At 28.9% G+C, this 12500-nt stretch overlaps 1 protein-coding gene across 2 annotated transcripts in view; it reads left to right on the top strand.

Moving 5' to 3' along the window:
* The window catches only part of LOC133634203 (microtubule-associated serine/threonine-protein kinase 1-like), a 382209-nt gene that overhangs the window by 48191 nt on the left and 321518 nt on the right, over positions 1–12500 (top strand). The window lies entirely within an intron of this gene.

The raw sequence follows: 12500 nt of genomic DNA, 5'->3' as shown, positions 1-12500 counted from the left end.
TGGAGTCTTTTAAATCTGCTTTTAAAACACATTTTTACGCACTGGCTTTTAAAAAACAAGCTTAGCTAGAAGTTTTTTGTATTTTTTTTGTCTTAAGTATTTTGTTTTATTTTTTAAAAAATTTAGTAGTGTTTATCAACATATTTCATTTTAGTAGTTTTCATCAGCCTATTTTATTTTATTTTAGTTGTTTTTATCAGCCTATTTTATTTTATTTTAGTTGTTTTTATCAGCCTATTTTATTTTATTTTAGTTGTTTTTATCAGCCTATTTTATTTTATTTTAGTTGTTTTTATCAGCCTATTTTATTTTATTTTTGTTGTTTTTATCAGCGTATTTCATTTTATTTTATTTGTTTTCATCAGCCTATTTTATTTTATTTTAGTAGTTTTCATCAGCCTATTTTATTTTATTTTAGTTGTTTTTTATCAGCCTATTTTATTTTATTTTAGTTGTTTTTATCAACCTTTTTTATTTTATTTTAGTTGTTTTTATCAGCCTATTTTATTTTATTTTAGTTGTTTTTATCAGCCTATTTTATTTTATTTGTGTTGTTTTTATCAACATGTTTTATTTTATTTTATTTGTTTTCATCACCTTATTTTATTTTAGTTGTTTTTATCAGCCTATTTTATTTTATTTTTGTTTTTATCAACCTATTTTATTTCATTTTAGTTGTTTTATCAGCCTATGTCATTTTATTTTATTTAAATTGTTTTTATCAACCTATTTTATTTATTTTGGTTGTTTTTATCATTCTATTTCATTTTATTTTATTTTTTTTATCAGCATTTTTTATTTTATATATTTTTAAACCTGTTAGATGTTTTTATTCCTTTAATTAACCATTTTTTGATTGATCTTGTTGTCTCCAGTGTTTATTTTAACAGCACTTTTTAAGTTAGTTTTAGTCTTTTGACAAAAAAACAAACATTTTAGTCATATTTTAGTCATCTAAATAGATTTAGTTTTAGTCGACTGAATTCTCCAACATTTTAGTCGACTAAATTCCCTGTAAATGTTGTTGACTAATATTTAAAGTATAACCACTTTGAAGTCGCCTTGAAACCACTTTTATAAAGCATCTGTTTTAATCTGTTTTGATGGCTGAATTTAAATATTGTCTTGTACTGCAGCACTTTAAGATGTATTTCAGAATCAGACTCAGAAATACTTTATTAAAATGTGTTATATTTCTTTATTATTTGTGGCAGGCGTTGTGTCCTACACTTGCAAATTAAAACTGCCACATCTGTGGAGTCTTTTAAATCTGCTTTTAAAACACATTTTTACGCACTGGCTTTTAAAAAACAAGCTTAGCTAGAAGTTTTTTGTATTTTTTTTGTCTTAAGTATTTTGTTTTATTTTTTAAAAAATTTAGTAGTGTTTATCAACATATTTCATTTTAGTAGTTTTCATCAGCCTATTTTATTTTATTTTAGTTGTTTTTATCAGCCTATTTTATTTTATTTTAGTTGTTTTTATCAGCCTATTTTATTTTATTTTAGTTGTTTTTATCAGCCTATTTTATTTTATTTTAGTTGTTTTTATCAGCCTATTTTATTTTATTTTTGTTGTTTTTATCAGCGTATTTCATTTTATTTTATTTGTTTTCATCAGCCTATTTTATTTTATTTTAGTAGTTTTCATCAGCCTATTTTATTTTATTTTAGTTGTTTTTTATCAGCCTATTTTATTTTATTTTAGTTGTTTTTATCAACCTTTTTTATTTTATTTTAGTTGTTTTTATCAGCCTATTTTATTTTATTTTAGTTGTTTTTATCAGCCTATTTTATTTTATTTGTGTTGTTTTTATCAACATGTTTTATTTTATTTTATTTGTTTTCATCACCTTATTTTATTTTAGTTGTTTTTATCAGCCTATTTTATTTTATTTTTGTTTTTATCAACCTATTTTATTTCATTTTAGTTGTTTTATCAGCCTATGTCATTTTATTTTATTTAAATTGTTTTTATCAACCTATTTTATTTATTTTGGTTGTTTTTATCATTCTATTTCATTTTATTTTATTTTTTTTATCAGCATTTTTTATTTTATATATTTTTAAACCTGTTAGATGTTTTTATTCCTTTAATTAACCATTTTTTGATTGATCTTGTTGTCTCCAGTGTTTATTTTAACAGCACTTTTTAAGTTAGTTTTAGTCTTTTGACAAAAAAACAAACATTTTAGTCATATTTTAGTCATCTAAATAGATTTAGTTTTAGTCGACTGAATTCTCCAACATTTTAGTCGACTAAATTCCCTGTAAATGTTGTTGACTAATATTTAAAGTATAACCACTTTGAAGTCGCCTTGAAACCACTTTTATAAAGCATCTGTTTTAATCTGTTTTGATGGCTGAATTTAAATATTGTCTTGTACTGCAGCACTTTAAGATGTATTTCAGAATCAGACTCAGAAATACTTTATTAAAATGTGTTATATTTCTTTATTATTTGTGGCAGGCGTTGTGTCCTACACTTGCAAATTAAAACTGCCACATCTGTGGAGTCTTTTAAATCTGCTTTTAAAACACATTTTTACGCACTGGCTTTTAAAAAACAAGCTTAGCTAGAAGTTTTTTGTATTTTTTTTGTCTTAAGTATTTTGTTTTATTTTTTAAAAAATTTAGTAGTGTTTATCAACATATTTCATTTTAGTAGTTTTCATCAGCCTATTTTATTTTATTTTAGTTGTTTTTATCAGCCTATTTTATTTTATTTTAGTTGTTTTTATCAGCCTATTTTATTTTATTTTAGTTGTTTTTATCAGCCTATTTTATTTTATTTTAGTTGTTTTTATCAGCCTATTTTATTTTATTTTTGTTGTTTTTATCAGCGTATTTCATTTTATTTTATTTGTTTTCATCAGCCTATTTTATTTTATTTTAGTAGTTTTCATCAGCCTATTTTATTTTATTTTAGTTGTTTTTTATCAGCCTATTTTATTTTATTTTAGTTGTTTTTATCAACCTTTTTTATTTTATTTTAGTTGTTTTTATCAGCCTATTTTATTTTATTTTAGTTGTTTTTATCAGCCTATTTTATTTTATTTGTGTTGTTTTTATCAACATGTTTTATTTTATTTTATTTGTTTTCATCACCTTATTTTATTTTAGTTGTTTTTATCAGCCTATTTTATTTTATTTTTGTTTTTATCAACCTATTTTATTTCATTTTAGTTGTTTTATCAGCCTATGTCATTTTATTTTATTTAAATTGTTTTTATCAACCTATTTTATTTATTTTGGTTGTTTTTATCATTCTATTTCATTTTATTTTATTTTTTTTATCAGCATTTTTTATTTTATATATTTTTAAACCTGTTAGATGTTTTTATTCCTTTAATTAACCATTTTTTGATTGATCTTGTTGTCTCCAGTGTTTATTTTAACAGCACTTTTTAAGTTAGTTTTAGTCTTTTGACAAAAAAACAAACATTTTAGTCCTATTTTAGTCATCTAAATAGATTTAGATTTAGTCGACTGAATTCTCCAACATTTTAGTCGACTAAATTCCCTGTAAATGTTGTTGACTAATATTTAAAGTCTAACCACTTAGAAGTCGCCTTGAAACCACTTTTATAAAGCATCTGTTTTAATCTGTTTTGATGGCTGAATTTAAATATTGTCTTGTACTGCAGCACTTTAAGATGTATTTCAGAATCCGACTCGGAAATACTTTATTAAAATGTGTTATATTTATATATTATTTGTGGCAGGCGTTGTGTCCTACACTTGCAAATTAAAACTGCCACATCTGTGGAGTCTTTTAAATCTGCTTTTAAAACACATTTTTACGCACTGGCTTTTAAAAAACAAGCTTAGCTAGAAGTTTTTTGTATTTTTTTTGTCTTAAGTATTTTGTTTTATTTTGTTTTATTTTTTTTGTAGTGTTTATCAACCTATTTTAGTAGTTTTCATCAACCTATTTTATTTTAGTTGTTTTTATCAGCCTATTTTATTTTATTTTAGTTGTTTTATCAACCTTTTTTATTTTATTTTATTTGTTTTTATCAGCCTATTTTATTTTATTTTAGTTGTTTTTCATCAGCCTATTTTATTTTATTTTTGTTGTTTTTATCAGTGTATTTTATTTTATTTTATTTGTTTTCATCAGCCTATTTTATTTTATTTTAGTTGTTTTTATCAGCCTATTTTATTTTATTTTTGTTTTTATCAACCTATTTTATTTAATTTTAGTTGTTTTTATAAGCCTATTTTATTTTATCTTAGTTGTTTTGGTCAGCCTATTTTATTTTAGTTGTTTTATCAGCCTATGTCATTTTATTTTATGTCAATTGTTTTTATCAGCCTATTTTATTTATTTTGGTTGTTTTTATCATTCTATTTTATTTAGTTTTATTTTTTTTATCAGCCTATTTTATTTTATATATTTTTAAACCTGTTAGATTTTTTTATTCCTTTAATTAACCATTTTTTGATTGATCTTGTTGTCTCCAGTGTTTATTTTAACAGCACTTTTTAAGTTAGTTTTAGTCTTTTGACAAAAAAACAAACATTTTAGTCATATTTTAGTCATCTAAATAGATTTAGTTTTAGTCGACTGAATTCTCCAACATTTTAGTCGACTAAATTCCCTGTAAATGTTGTTGACTAATATTTAAAGTATAACCACTTTGAAGTCGCCTTGAAACCACTTTTATAAAGCATCTGTTTTAATCTGTTTTGATGGCTGAATTTAAATATTGTCTTGTACTGCAGCACTTTAAGATGTATTTCAGAATCAGACTCAGAAATACTTTATTAAAATGTGTTATATTTCTTTATTATTTGTGGCAGGCGTTGTGTCCTACACTTGCAAATTAAAACTGCCACATCTGTGGAGTCTTTTAAATCTGCTTTTAAAACACATTTTTACGCACTGGCTTTTAAAAAACAAGCTTAGCTAGAAGTTTTTTGTATTTTTTTTGTCTTAAGTATTTAAGTAAGTGTTTATCAACCTATTTTATTTTAGTAGTTTTCATCAGCCTATTTTATTTTAGTTGTTTTTATCAGCCTATTTTATTTTAGTTGTTTTCATCAACCTTTTTTATTTTATTTTAGTTGTTTTTATCAGCCTATTTTATTTTATTTTAGTTGTTTTCATCAGCCTATTTTATTTTATTTTTGTGGTTTTTATCAGCGTATTTTATTTTATTTTATTTGTTTTCATCAGCCTATTTTATTTTATTTTAGTTGTTTTTATCAGCCAATTTTATTTTATTTTTGTTTTTATCAACCTATTTTATTTTATTTTAGTTGTTTTTATCAGCCTATTTTATTTTATTTTAGTTGTTTTTATCAGCCTATTTTATTTTATTTTTGTTGTTTTTATTAGCCTATTTTATTTTTGTTGTTTTTATCAACTTATTTTATTTAATTTTAGTTGTTTATCAGCCTATTTTATTTTATTTTAGTTTTTTATCAGCCTATTTTATTTTATTTTAGTTGTTTTTATCAGCCTATGTTATTTTATTGTATTTTAATTGTTTTTATCAGCCTATTTTATTTTATATTTTTTTAAACCTATTAGATGTTTTTATTCCATTAATTAACCATTTTTTGATTGTTCTTGTTTTCTCCAGTGTTTATTTTAACAGCACTTTTTAAGTTGAAGTCTTTTGAAAAAAAACCAAAAAAAACATTTTAGTCCTATATTAGTCATCTAAATAGATGTAGTTTTAGTCGACTAAATTCTCCAACATTTTAGTCGACTAAATTCACTGCAAATGTTGACTAATATTTAAAGTATAACCACTTTGAAGTTGTTGTGAAACCACTTTTATAAAGCATCTGTTTTAATCTGTTTTAATGGCTAAACTTTTATTCTTTTAAATATTGGCTTGTACTGCAGCACTTTAAGATTTATGTAAATGAGAAGTGTGTAACTAGTAAAATATATTATTATTTATATATTATTTGTGGCAGGCATTGTGTCACTTGCACATTAAATCTGTCACATCTGTGGAGTCTTTTACATTTGCTTTTAAAACACATTTTTACACACTGGATTTTAAAAACAAGCTGAGCTTGATATTGTTTTATTTTTTATTTTGTTGTTGCTTTTATCAGCCTGTTTAATTTTAGTTTAGTTGTTTTTGTCAGCCTATTTTAATGTGTTAGTTGTTTTTATCAGCCTCTTTCATTTTAGTTGTTTTTATCAGCCTATTTTATTTTATTTTAGTTGTTTTTATCAGCCTATTTTTTATTTTATTTTATTTTTATAAGCCTATTTTAGTAATCTAAATTAATTCCGTTTTAGTCTAGTTTTAGTCATCTAAATTCCTCAACATTTTAGTTGACTAAAATTGCAGTAGATTTCCATCGACTAATATTTAAAGTATAAAGTATCTTTTAAATCTGCTTTTAAAACACATTTTTACACACTAGCTTTTAAAAAACAAGCTGAGCTTGACATTGTTTTATTTTTTGTCTTAAGTATTTTGTTTTATTTTGTATTTTGTTGTTTTTATCTGCCTATTTAATTTTAGTTCAGTTTTTGTCAGCCTATTTTATTTTATTTTAGTTGTTTTTGTCAGCCTATTTTTTTATTTTAGTTGTTTTTATCAGCCCATTTTATTTTATTTAGTTGTTTCTGTCAGCCCATTTTTATTTTATATATTTTTTAAACCTGTTCAATGTTTTTATTCATTTAATTACCCTTTCTTGATCGAGCTTGTTGTCGCCGGTGTTTTTTTAATAAGCACTTTTTAATTTATTTTTAGTCTTTTGACAAAAAACACATTTTAGTCATCTAAATTCATTTAGTTTTAGTCTCATTTTAGTCAACTAAATTCCTCAACATTTTAGTTGACTAAAATTGCAGTAGATTTCCATCGACTAATATTTAAAGTATAAAGTATCTTTTAAATCTGCTTTTAAAACACATTTTTACACGCTGGCTTTTAAAAAACACGCTGAGCTTGACGTTGTTTTATTTTTTGTCTTAAGTATTTTGTTTTATTTTGTATTTTGTTGTTTTTATCTGCCTATTTAATTTTAGTTCAGTTTTTGTCAGCCTATTTTATTTTATTTTAGTTGTTTTTGTCAGCCTATTTTTTTATTTTAGTTGTTTTTATCAGCCCATTTTATTTTATTTAGTTGTTTCTGTCAGCCCATTTTTATTTTATATATTTTTTAAACCTGTTCAATGTTTTTATTCATTTAATTACCCTTTCTTGATCGAGCTTGTTGTCGCCGGTGTTTTTTTTAATAAGCACTTTTTAATTTATTTTTAGTCTTTTGACAAAAAACACATTTTAGTCATCTAAATTCATTTAGTTTTAGTCTCATTTTAGTCAACTAAATTCCTCAACATTTTAGTTGACTAAAATTGCAGTAGATTTCCATCGACTAATATTTAAAGTATAAAGTATCTTTTAAATCTGCTTTTAAAACACATTTTTACACGCTGGCTTTTAAAAAACACGCTGAGCTTGACGTTGTTTTATTTTTTGTCTTAAGTATTTTGTTGTATTTTTTTATTTTGTTGTTGTTTTTGTCAGCTTATTTAATTTTAGTTAAGTTGTTTTTATCAGCCTATTTTATTTTATTTTAGTTGTTTTTATCAGCCCATTTAATTTTAGTTTAGTTGTTTTTGTCAGCATATTTTAATATGTGTTAGTTGTCTTCATCAACCTCTTTTATTTTATTTTAGTTGTTTTTATCAGCCTATTTAATTTTAGTTAAGTTGTTTTTATCAGCCCATTTTATTTTAGTTGTTTTTGTCAGCCTATTTTAATATGTGTTAGTTGTTTTTATCAGCCTCTTTTATGTTATTTTAGTTGTTTATATCAGCCTCTTTTATTTTATTTTAGTTGTTTTTATTAACCTATTTTTTATTTTAGTTGTTTTTATCAGCCCATTTTTTATTTTAGTTGTTTTTATCAGCCTATTCTATTTTATTTAGTTGTTTCTGTCAGCCCATTTTGGTTTTATATATATATTTTAAACCTGTTAGATGTTTTTATTCAATTAATTACCCTTTCTTGATCGATCTTGTTGTCTCCTGTGTTTTTTTTAAAAGCACTTTAATTTATTTTTAGTCTTTTGACAAAAAACACACATTTTAGTCATCTAAATTCATTTAGTTTTAGTTTTAAAAGTGCGTAACGCAAAAAATATGTTTCAATTATATTTTCTACGGTCCTCGAACGCACCGTAGAAAACCTTCGTCTCATATTCCTCTGAGTATAGAACGATTACTCTGTTCTAATAAAGCACAGTTTTATTATATTCTGTACTTCCTGAACTATAGAGAGCATCGATATATAAGCCGAACCCACTACATTTTTAATAATAATAAATTTTTCCCTGTATTAGCCGCACCGGACTATAAGTCTCTGATATATTCCTTTTGAAATTAGTTATTTACATACCGTAATTGTTTCCAAACGGTGTCTGTAACACGGCAGTAAAACGGCTGATCAAACAAAACAGAAGTCACGGTCATGGACCCACTAGCTGCTCAAGCTAGCTCTCCAATCCGCTAAACAGACTCAATAACTCCACGCTGGCGTTTTGGTGAATTTACTGAGCAATTTGTGAAACTGAACCAAAACAAAAATAAATCCATTGTAAATTATTCAAACGAACACAGACACTGGTCAAGGTGTTAGCATGTTAGCTAATGCTAACAACGCTTGCTTCATTACATGACGATAGCACGTACAAATAATGAAAGGTCTGTGAGGTCTGGGCATCGAAACCTGTTGGTTCGGCGTGGGAAACCAAAACCATCCATCGTCATGGCAACTGTAAACCGTTAGTCATTTACTGTCATGAAACTGTTGACAACAACATTTTCAATACACGGTCTGGTTTTCCAGTAAAAAAAAATCATCTAAACACTTGCAAAGACAGCAGTTCTGGTTGGACCCTAGGGCTGGGCGATACGGCTGAAAACTGCATCACGATATAAGTTTTTGATATTGACCGATATCGATTATTATTGATACTTTTTATGACTCATTTAAGCCTGCCAATAAATACAGTGAGACAAAAGGCTGCATTGTATCAGTGTCTGGTAGCCAGGTGGTAAAATAGTTGCAGATTTGAGACACAAGATGGCAGTAGTGTGTAATCTACTCAACTCTACACCGAGTAGTTTGATAAGCAACTCATTAAATCGACACGTTCGATGCACCGTCTGCGTTAAAGCCGACAAAACTAAGGACAAGCGTCTGTTACTGAGTTGATGTATCACGATATCACACTTTCTCTTCTCGCTCCATGCAGAGAATCCACAGCGAGACAGAAATACGGCACAACCAAACTTGGTAGTTGATACCGTTACGTGATTGGCTCAGTGACACTTCCTGTTTCCTGTTTTATCGCTTTCCATCATTGTCAGAATCCCTGATTTCTTCCGACCAAAAAATATACGTCGGATATTTTATCCAACGCATTTTATATTGATATCAGTTGTGTCTATAGCGATATATACAGTATACATATATATAGATTGATATCGTTTTATAGGCCCAGCCCTATTGGATGCCCTCATTGATTTACCCCCCGCCCCTCTCTCACATGCTACCGTGATTGGATAGATTTCTAAGTTGTCCCTAAACACCAAATTAAATACGATTGGATTTCCTCTGTCAACATTTTCGTCTCGTTTTTATTCGTCGACCAATTTGTCAATTAATTTTGTCTTTTTTGTTTTTGTCAACGTGAATTTGTTTTGATTACTTATGGTTCTATTTTAGTCTTGAAAAAAGTTGTTTGTTGACGATAACCAAGACAACATTTTTTAGTCAACGCAATTAACTGTCTTACAATTATCTCACTGTCTTCTGTTAGCTACAGCATGTTGGTGCGTGTTCTTGTATTTCTACCCTTCTTGAGACATCAACAAGGAAAAGTAGCTTCCATATGAGGACCGGTGAACAAGTTAGGACATAAACCATTGCATCTAATAGAGAGCCAAATAATAGAGTCCGTGAACATTGCTCCAAAGTCTGGATTTTTTTGGTTGATTTTAATGTGCATACAAAAGTAAACATTGACAGGTGCAAAGGCAGCAATATATGATACAACAAGATAAAGAAGGACTTCCCTATTCATCCTCGAAGAAACCCGCCAGGTGAACAGCTGATTTTACGACTTCCGGTCCTGACTTAAGACCACCCGCGTCCCATATGTGACCATAGGATGAACTACGCTACTAAGACTATAGTGGTCATTAAATGTTAGCTTCTACTGTAAAATGATGCCTTTTGTCCTAATTTTGCCAAGTGAAATTCCGATTATTATTCAAATATTGCCATAGTTTTAAAGTTTTCTTATAAAATTGTGACTTTTGTCGAGTAAAGTTACGACACTTTTCATAAAAATGCCAAAATGTTAAGCTTTTCTTGTAAAATTGCGACTTTTATTGAGTAAAATTCCAACTTTTATCATAATAATGTTCAGTTTTTCTTGTAAGATTTTGACTTGCGTTGAGTAAAATGACGACTTTTATTACAATACTGCCAACATTCTCAGTTTTTCTTGTGAAATTGTGACCTTTTTCTTGCACAGTATGTATATGTTATTATTGTTGTAAATACAAATCTTTATATATCTAGAAAGGCTGGTCCTAGGCATTTTTCAGAGGTCTCAAGAAGGTAAAAAATACAAGAATGTGTGTGTGTTCTTGTATTTCTACCCTTATTGAGACACCAAGAAGGAAAAGTAGCTTCCATATGAGGAGGTGTGAACAAGTGATGACATAAATCAGGGTCCCAATACGGAAAACCATGGCATCTAATAGAGAGCCAAATACTAGAGTCCGTGAACATTGCTCCAAAGTCAGGATTTTTTGTTTGATTTAATGTGGATACAAAAGTAAACATTGACAGGTGCAAAGGCAGCAATATATGATAAAACAAGATAAAGAAGGACTTCCCTAATCATCCTCGAAGAAACCCGCCAGGTGAACAGCTGATTTTACCACTTCCGGTGCTGACGTAAGACAAGCCATATGTGAGCATAGGATGAACAAATACACTACGCTACTAAGACTATTGTGGCCATTAACAGTTAGCTTCTACAGCTGGGTTGCCCAAAGTGCGGCACAGGGGCCATCTGTGGTCCCTGACTCCTTTGTCATCGGACTTAAGCACATTACAAAACAACTAAAAAATGGAGATCTCATTTGCACCCCCTGGTGGTGAAATCTATCAAAATGAGGGTGGTCCCATAAAGGAGGGATTTTTCAAATTGACGGTGTGCCGGTTTTTAAAAGTGCTCCCCCCTCTGGTCAACGTATGAAATAACAAGTGTGTGTAAGAAATTGAAATGCGCCCCCTTTTGGCCAAAATATACACATGCTGTAATAACTTGAAGTAAAATAATGAAGATTAAAAACCAATTGCAAACAAAAAATTAAAAAAATAACTAAAAGCAATACCTTTTTATATAAGCTATTCTATTCTTGGTGTTGGCTTTTATCAAATACATTCCCCCAAAAAATGCGACTTATACTCCAGTGTGACTTAAATATGTTTTTTTTCCTTCTTTATTATGCATTTTCAGCCGGTGTGACTTATACTCCGGTGTGACTTATACTCCGGTGCGACTTATACTCCGGTGCGTCTTATACTCCGGTGCGACTTATACTCCGGTGGGACTTATACTACGGTGCGACTTATACTCCGGTGCGACTTATACTCCGGTGCGACTTATACTCCGGTGTGACTTATACTCCGGTGTGACTTATACTCCGGTGTGACTTATACTCCGGTGTGACTTATACTCCGGTGCGACTTATACTCCGGTGCGACTTATACTCCGGTGCGACTTATACTCCGGTGGGACTTATACTCCGGTGCGACTTATACTCCGGTGCGACTTATACTCCGGTGCGACTTATACTCCGGTGTGACTTATACTCCAGTGCGACTTAAATATGTTTTTTTTTCCTTCTTTATTATGCATTTTCAGCCGGTGCGACTTATACTCCGGTGTGACTTATACTCCGGTGTGACTTATACTCAGATGTGACTTATACTCCGGTGCGACTTATACTCCGGTGTGACTTATACTCCAGTGTGACTTATACTCTGGTGTGACTTATACTCCGGTGCGACTTATACTCCGGTGCGACTTATACTCCGGTGCGACTTATACTCCGGTGCGACTTATACTCCGGTGCGACCTATACTCCGGTGCGACTTATACTCCGGTGCGACTTATACTCCGGTGGGACTTATACTCCGGTGTGACTTATACTCCGGTGCGACTTATACTCCGGTGTGACTTATACTCCAGTGCGACTTAAATATGTTTTTTTTCCTTCTTTATTATGCATTTTCAGCCGGTGCGACTTATACTCCGGTGCGACTTATACTCCGGTGTGACTTATACTCCGGTGCGACTTATACTCCGGTGCGACTTATACTCCGGTGTGACTTATACTCCGGTGTGACTTATACTCTGGTGCGACTTATACTCCGGTGCGACTTATACTCCGGTGCGACTTATACTCCGGTGCGACTTATACTCCGGTGC

Source organism: Entelurus aequoreus, linkage group LG18 (genome assembly GCF_033978785.1).
Source record: "Entelurus aequoreus isolate RoL-2023_Sb linkage group LG18, RoL_Eaeq_v1.1, whole genome shotgun sequence".
NCBI classification, from domain to species: domain Eukaryota; kingdom Metazoa; phylum Chordata; class Actinopteri; order Syngnathiformes; family Syngnathidae; genus Entelurus; species Entelurus aequoreus.
Note: the sequence above shows the minus strand (reverse complement) of the source record. Positions and strands in the feature narration are given on the sequence as shown.